Source organism: Triticum urartu, chromosome 3A (genome assembly GCF_056163025.1).
Source record: "Triticum urartu cultivar PI428250 chromosome 3A, HENAU_Tu73, whole genome shotgun sequence".
In the NCBI taxonomy this organism is placed as follows: domain Eukaryota; kingdom Viridiplantae; phylum Streptophyta; class Magnoliopsida; order Poales; family Poaceae; genus Triticum; species Triticum urartu.
Genome location: NC_141875.1, coordinates 66,792,786 through 66,800,671, shown reverse-complemented (window position 1 = coordinate 66,800,671; position 7,886 = coordinate 66,792,786).

The following is a 7,886-nucleotide window of genomic DNA, read 5'->3' as shown; positions in this document are numbered from 1 at the left end:
CGGAGCTGAGAATTCATGTGTGATGCCCAAAGTATCAAGATATGTATCTAGGCCAGTGTTCTTGAATTCAGTGCCATTGTTACTTCTGATGTGCTTTATCTTGGCGCCATAGTTGTTCATTGCTCGATTGGCGAAGCGTCTGAAGACATCCTGCACTTCAGTCTTGTAGAGGATTATGTGCACCCAAGTATATGTAGAATTATCATCAACAATGACAAAGCCATAGAGACAAGCAGTAGTGGTAAGAGTTGAGTAATGAGTGGGATCGAAAAGATCCATGTGGAGCAGTTCGAAGGGTTGAGTTGTTGTCATGATTGTCTTCGAGGGATGATTTGCCCTCGTCATCTTTCCTGCTTCACAGGCACCGCATAAGTGATCTTTCTTGAACTTGACGCCCTCGATGCCTATGACATGCTTCTTCTTTGCAAGGGTGTGGAGGTTCCTCATGCCAGCATGCCCGAGCCTCCGATGCCAGAGCCAGCATTCTGAAGCTTTTGCCAGAAGACATACGGCAAGTTGTGGTCCTGCTGAGAAATCTACCACGTACAAATCATCTTTCCTATACCCTTCAAACACTAGAGACTTGTCAGATTCCATTAGAACAAGGCAACGATATTTTCCAAACATCACAATCATGTTTAAATCGCAAAGCATTGAGACAGACATTAAGTTGAAACCAAGGGATTCAAGAAGCATGACTTTATCCATGTGTTGATCCTTTGAGATTGCAACTCTACCTAGACCCAATACCCTACTTTTACCAGTGTCAGCAAATGTGATGTGACTTTTGTCAGATGGACGTAAGGTTGAGTCCATAAGAAGGCTTCGCTTGCCAGTCATGTGATTGGTACACCCACTATCAATAATCCATTCTGAAGCAGCTGGTGTCGTACCCTACAGTGCAGTTAGGGGGATAGGCTTCACGAAGAGAATTGTGAAGCAAAAACATTTGATGAGCTACTGGATTATGAAAGCTTAGATCGAGATTAAGACTGATAGGGCAAGTAGCAAGCGATTCAGGAACAAAGTACATAATAAGACCATTTGGGCATTTGATCTTGCACCCTACAAGATGTTTAAGGTCCCCAGCAATAGCTTCAGACAATTTTGGTTTTCGGCTGGAGACCTTTCCCTGCAAAAGAGAGTTAAGCTTTCTTAGCCACCCACATCTTCAAGGGTGGCTTCGAAGCAATGAGTCTAAGTGCAGCATCTGAGAACTTTGGCTTTGGAGCCCTAGCAAAAAGTCTTGCAGGTGGACAATAGTACTCATAAGAATAAGCAGAATAGTTCTTGGTCTTATGAACATGGCGGTTTGATGAAACACGCTCATATTCACAGGCCTGAGTATGGCTTCCCTACAAAACATTTGCGTTAGCGCGACTCAGGTGAGTCCTCTGTCTATATGAAGCCTTTGGACCGTATGAAGCCTGTGGTCTAGGGTTTGTCTTCTTCACCTGTGGTGTCATGATGACATTCACAGGAAGATTCTCCAAACACCTTTTCGGCACCCAGACGTTCTTCATAGGCGGTCCATTCCTGCAGTTAGTACCAATATACCTGGCAAACACTTCACCCTTCTGATTCTTAAACAGTTTATAGTTTGCATCAAAGGATTCATCAATAACAATGGGCTTAGCACAAGTGAAGCCAGATAGGGTGGATGGATCCATTGAAGGTCCCTTTGCAGCAACCCATGTGGTTTTGGGGTACTACTTAGGTTTCCAGTAAGAGCCATCAGCATTCATTTTCCTTTCGAACCCAACACCCTCTTTCCTAGGGTTTCGGTTCAGGATCTGCCTTTTGAGGACATCACATAGTGTCTGATGCCCTTTGAGGCTTTTGAACATCCCTGTTTCAAGCAATGTCTTCAACCTAGCATTCTCATCAGCAATAGCAGTGGCATCCTCAGCAGAGGGGTTAGTTGGCACATCAGCAGTTGAAGATATTGCAATAGTAGCAGCAGTAGAACAACCAGCAACAGAAGTAGCATTCTCATGCTCAATACATTTAATACATGGTGGTTCAAATCCTTCCTGAGCTGAACTGATCTATTTGGCGCGAAGTGACTCGTTTTCCTTTTGAAGATCTTCAGGAGCCGCTCTCAATTTCTCAAGATCTTGCTTCCTTTGAAGATAATCATAGGAAAGCTTTTCATGAGTTGTTGAGAGCGTTTCATGACGACTTTCAAGTTCCTCATACTTAACGTGAAGATTTTTTATGTGTTCAATTAAGGACTGAGATCGAGTCATTTCAGCGTCTAACAGGTCATCGCTTTTGTCTAACAGTTTTTGAATATGTTCCATAGCTTTCTGTTGTTCAGTTGCAATTTTAGCAAATGTTTTGTAGCTGGGTTTGGAACCACAATTAGAGTCATCTTCACTGGAAGTTTGATAGTGAGTAGTGCGTGTGTTTACCTTGGCACCGCATGCCATGAAGCAGTAGGTAGGAGCGGAGTAGTCTTTGTCATTTGCATCAGTGTCGGTGACGGAGTCATTGTCTTCAGTGTTGAAGATGGACTTGGCAACGTATGCTGTAGCCAGACTCGCAATGCCAGAATCGGACTCCTCCTCAGACTCCACCTCCGCCTCCTCAGAAGCGGACTCCTCCTCTGAATCCATTTCCTTGCCAACAAACGCACGTGCCTTGCCAGATGAGCTCTTCTTGTGTGATGAAGACTTTGAGGAGGACTTGGAAGAAGACTTTGAGTATTTCTTCTTCTTCTTGTCGTCAGAATCATACTCCTTGCTCTTCTTTTTCTTCTTGTTCTCATTGTCCCACTGCGGACACTCAGAGATGTAGTGGCCAGGTTTCTTGCACTTGTGGCATGTTCTCTTCTTGTAGTCATGAGCAGAAGCTTCATCATTCCTTGAGCTTGATCGTGAGGAATTTCTGAAGCCTTTCTTCTTGGTGAATTTTTGGAACTTCTTCACAAGCATAGCAAGCTCCTTTCTGTCTTCGGGATCATCAGAACTGCTGTCAGACTCTTCTTCAGATGAGGAGACAGTTTTTGCCTTCAAGGCACGAGTTCGCCCATAGTTGGGACCGTAGATGTCTCTTTTCTCAGAAAGCTGAAACTCATGTGTGTTGAGCCTCTCAAGTATGTCAGACGGATCGAGTGTTTTGAAGTCAGGACGTTCTTGAATCATCAGGGCTAGGGTGTCAAACGAGCTGTCAAGTGATCTCAGGCATGTCTTGTCAACTTCATGCTTGGTGATCTCAGTGGCGCCGAGGACTTGAAGCTCATTTGTGATGTCAGTGAGTCGATCAAACGTGAGCTGAACATTCTCATTGTCATTTCTCTTGAAGCGGTTGAAGAGGTTGCGAAGGACACTGATTCTCTGATCTCTCTGGGTTGAGACACCTTCGTTGACCTTGGAGAGCCAGTCCCAGACTAGCTTAGATGTTTCCAAAGCACTCACACGGCCATACTGTCCTTTGGTCAGATGACCACAGATGATGTTCTTGGCAGTGGAGTCCAGTTGAACGAACTTCTTGACATCAGCAGCGGTGACACCTTCACCAGCTTTGGGAACACCATTCTTGATGACATACCATAGGTCGACATCAATGGCTTCAAGATGCATGCGCATCTTATTCTTCCAGTAGGGATATTCAGTTCCATCGAAGACTAGGCACGCAACGGAGACTTTGATTATCCCTGCAGTCGACATAGCTAAAACTCCAGGTGGTTAAACCGAATCACACAGAACAAGGGAGTACCTCGCTCTGATACCAATTGAAAGTGCTAGTGATCGACTAGAGGGGGGGGTGAATAGGCGATTTTTATGAAAGTCTTCAAAACATGGAAGTTTCGAAGACAATCGATAGAAATCAACCTATTACCATGCAGCGGAAGGTAGACTACACTAGGCAAACCATAGTCAAGTATTCAATGGAGTGAAAGTACAATGACTAATAGCAGCTAGGCAGTAAAGATCAGGTAGGAAGATATTGTGAAGCCAATCAGAACAAGTTGTCACTCAGTGAAGACAAAAGATAAAGCAATCATACAATGTCTTCACAAGGACCAACAGTAAGTAAAGGGAAGGGAAGGATGAAACCAGTGACTCGTTGAAGACAATGATTTGTTGGACCAGTTTCAGTTGCTGTGACAACTGTACGTCTGGTTAGGGAGGCTAAGATTCAACTCAGAAGACCTCGTCTTCACCTTATTCCCCTTGAGCTAAGGACACCCAGTCCTCGCCCAATCACTCTGGTAAGTCTTCAAGGTAGACTTCCAAACCTTCACAGACTTCGTTCACCGGCGATCCACAATGACTCTTGGATGGTCAGAACGCGACGCCTAACCGGCTGGAGGATTCACAGTCCTCAGGTGTAATAAGTCTTCAGATCACACAGACAGGAAGACTTAAGTGATGCCTAACACTCTTTGGCTCTGGGTGTTTAGGGCTTTATCCTCGCAAGGAATTCTCTCTCAAAGGCTTCGAGGTGGGTTGCTCTCAAACGACAAAAGCCGTGACCTAACTCTGAGCAGCCAACCTTTTATGGTTGTAGGGGGTGGGCTATTTATAGCCATTAGGCAACCCGACCTAATTTGTCCAAAATGACCCTTGGTCACTAAGGAACTGACACGTGTTCCAATGGTCAGATTTCAAACACACATGGCAACTTTACTTGAGCTACAAGCAAAGCTGACTTATCCAACTCTGGACAAGATTTGCTCTCATAGTCTTCACTCAAAGACATAGGATTTTGGTTAAGCATCACTTCAGTCATTCTGACTGGTTCACTTGGACCCCACTTAACAGTACGGTGGTTCCTATGACTCAACAAAGAAGAAAAAGAACGACGAAAGAACTAAGTCTTCGCGCTCCATAGTCTTCATGCGATGTCTTCTCTTGTCATAGTCTTCAATGTGAATGTCTTCACATACCACCTTTGACTTCAATGTCTTCTTACATTTTTAGGGGTCATCTCTGGTAGGAAAACCGAATCAATGAGGGACTTCTACCTGTGTTATCCTACAATTCTCACAAACACATTAGTCCCTCAACTAGGTTTGTTATCAATACTCCAAACCAACTAGGGGTGGCACTAGATGCACTTACATTGCTATGCATCACTATGATAGATCTTGCGTGTGCGTAGGAAAATTTGAAATTACTGCGTTCCCCAACAACAACCTACCCCTACCGGTCAGTATTATCCATCGGGGTCAACAGTGAAACATAAATCTGAATTGGACTCACGGTGATCGATAAGATCGATCAGATCAGAAAATTCGTTGTGATTGGAGTTCAGATGTGATCTGTGATTTCCGAAAACGTCGGGTGTCGGTGTCAAAACTGGAAGATTTCGGGTAGGGGGGCCGAACTGTGCGTCTAAGGATCGGTGGTAATAGGAGACAAGGGACACGAGGGTTTACCCAGGTTCAGGCCCTCTTAATGGAGGTAATACCCTACGTCCTACTTGATTGACTTTGATGAGTATAGGGGTTACAAGAGTTGATCTACCACGAGATCGTAATGGCTAAAGCCTAATTGTCTAGCATGTATGATTATGATTACCTCTACGGACTAAACCCTCTGGTTTATATAGATACTAGCGGGGGCTAGGGTTGTACAGAGTCGGTTTATAGAGAAAGGAATATTCACATCCACACGCTAAGCTTGCCTTCCACGCCAAGGAGAGTCCCAACCGGACTCGGGAGGAAGTCTTCTGTCTTGTATCTCCATGGCCCATTAGTCCGGCCAGCGTCACATAGCCCGGACGCCCGAGGACCCCTTAATCCAGGACTCCCTCAGTAGCCCGATTATATCCTTTGGCCGGACTGATTGGACTATTAAGATTGGACATTGGATTAGGGGCTACTGGGGGCTACTGAGGGAGTCCTGGATTAGGGTGTCTCCGGACAGCCCGATTATATCCTTTGGCCAGACTGATTGGACTATGAAGATACAATATTGAAGACTTCATCTCGTGTCCGGATGGGACTCTACTTGGCGTGGAAGGCAAGCTTAGGCAATACGGATATGTATATCTCCTCCCTTGTAACCGACCTTGTGTAACCCTAGCCCCCTCCGGTGTCTATATAAATCGGAGGGTTTTAGTCCATACGACAACATACAATCATACCATAGGCTAGCTTCTAGGGTTTAGCCTCTCTGATCTCGTGGTAGATCTACTCTTGTACTACTCATATCATCAATATTAATCAAGTAGGACGTAGGGTTTTACCTCCATCAAGAGGGCCCGAACCTGGGTAAAACATCGTGTCCCCTGCCTCCTGTTACCATCCGCCTTAGACGCACAGTTCGAGACCCCCTACCCGAGATCCGTCGGTTTTGACATCGACAACGGCCTCGACGGATCTGGAGGCAGAGGCGTCCAAGAAAGGGAGAGTCTCCCTTGCGAACGATTCCAAATCGGACACCGACAGCAGCCCTGAGTGGCGTCCCAGGAAGAAGCCCCTGGCCGGATCGTAAGTACTCAAAGGTATTTACACACATATATATATCCAGCTTTTCTACTTCGTGGTTTTAATATGTTAAATCATGTGCTGCAGTCCGGCTCTCGCTCACCTCCAGCGATCCTCATCTTTGGGGAATTCGCTGGATCCAAAGGTGATGGACAACGGGTCGCTTCCGCCGGCCTCCTCCCCCAAGACTATGGACGACGCCGAAGTGTTGTCCCGAAGGACCCTCCCAGGCCAGGGAGAGGTACAGGAGGCCGCCGAGGTGGTGCCAGAGGGTGAAACCTCGTCCGCCGGACACATGGGGGAGCAGACCCCTGGAGACTGGTGACGGGGACATACCCCATTCGGCCCCCAGCCAAATACTATTCGGGAAGCCCGTACGGCTCCGGAATCAGGTAAGCAGCCTCCTTCGAAAGAAGGAGGTGCACCTATTCCGCCGGTGACCTTTGTCCATCTGGAGGCACCGGATACTCTACTGGAAGCGCTCCAAAGTGCTTCCATTGTAGACGAACACCGTATCCTTATGGTTACGATGGTAGAGAGGGTTCAGTCCGCTCTTAGTGGACTGACCGAAGCCTGCGCCAGCCTTCTAACAAGCTTTGAGGTACGTGATGCAATTATGCAAAAAGAACGTCGTAGTACAGACAGTAGCCCCTAAGACTCTGTCCGGTGTTCGAAAAGAAATGCCGGATAGAGGATCGAATAATTTTTGCAGGAGACTAATCATATATGTCTATGTGAATAAGCAGGCATCGATGCTAGCTATGACCTCCCATTCTGCCGAAGTAGCCGAACTGAAGCAGAGGCTGGAGCAGACCGATGAAGAGCTCGGCCGCGTCAAAAAACAGCTTGAGGACAAGCAAGGTATGTAATGACCTATTCATATCATTAAAATGCTAAGAATTGTTTGTGTTGATCACATTAATATGATGCTTCATAGGAGCTGCGGCCAAGGTGGAGTCCCTCCAGAAGGTGATATGTCTCCAACGTATCTATAATTTTTGATTGTTCCATGCTATTATATTACCTGTTTTGGATGTTTAATGGGCTTTATTATGCACTTCTATATTATTTTTGGGACTAACCTATTAACCGAAGGCCCAGTGCAAATTTTTGTTTTTTTGCCTATTTCAGTGTTTCGCAGAAAAGGAATATCAAACGGAATCCAAAAGGAATGAAACCTTCGCGAGGATCTTTTTGGAACAAATGCAATCCACGAGACTTAGAGTGGACGTCAAGAAAGAAGCGAGGAGGCCACGAGGCAGGAGGGCGCGCCCTAGGGGGGTGGGCGCGCCCCCACCATCGTGGGCACCTCGCAGCTCCACCGACATACTTTTTCCTCCTATATATACCCATATACCCTGAAAACATCCAGGAGCACAACGAAACCCTATTTCCACCGCCGCAACCTTCTGTACCCATGAGATCCCATCCTGGGGCCTTTTCCGGC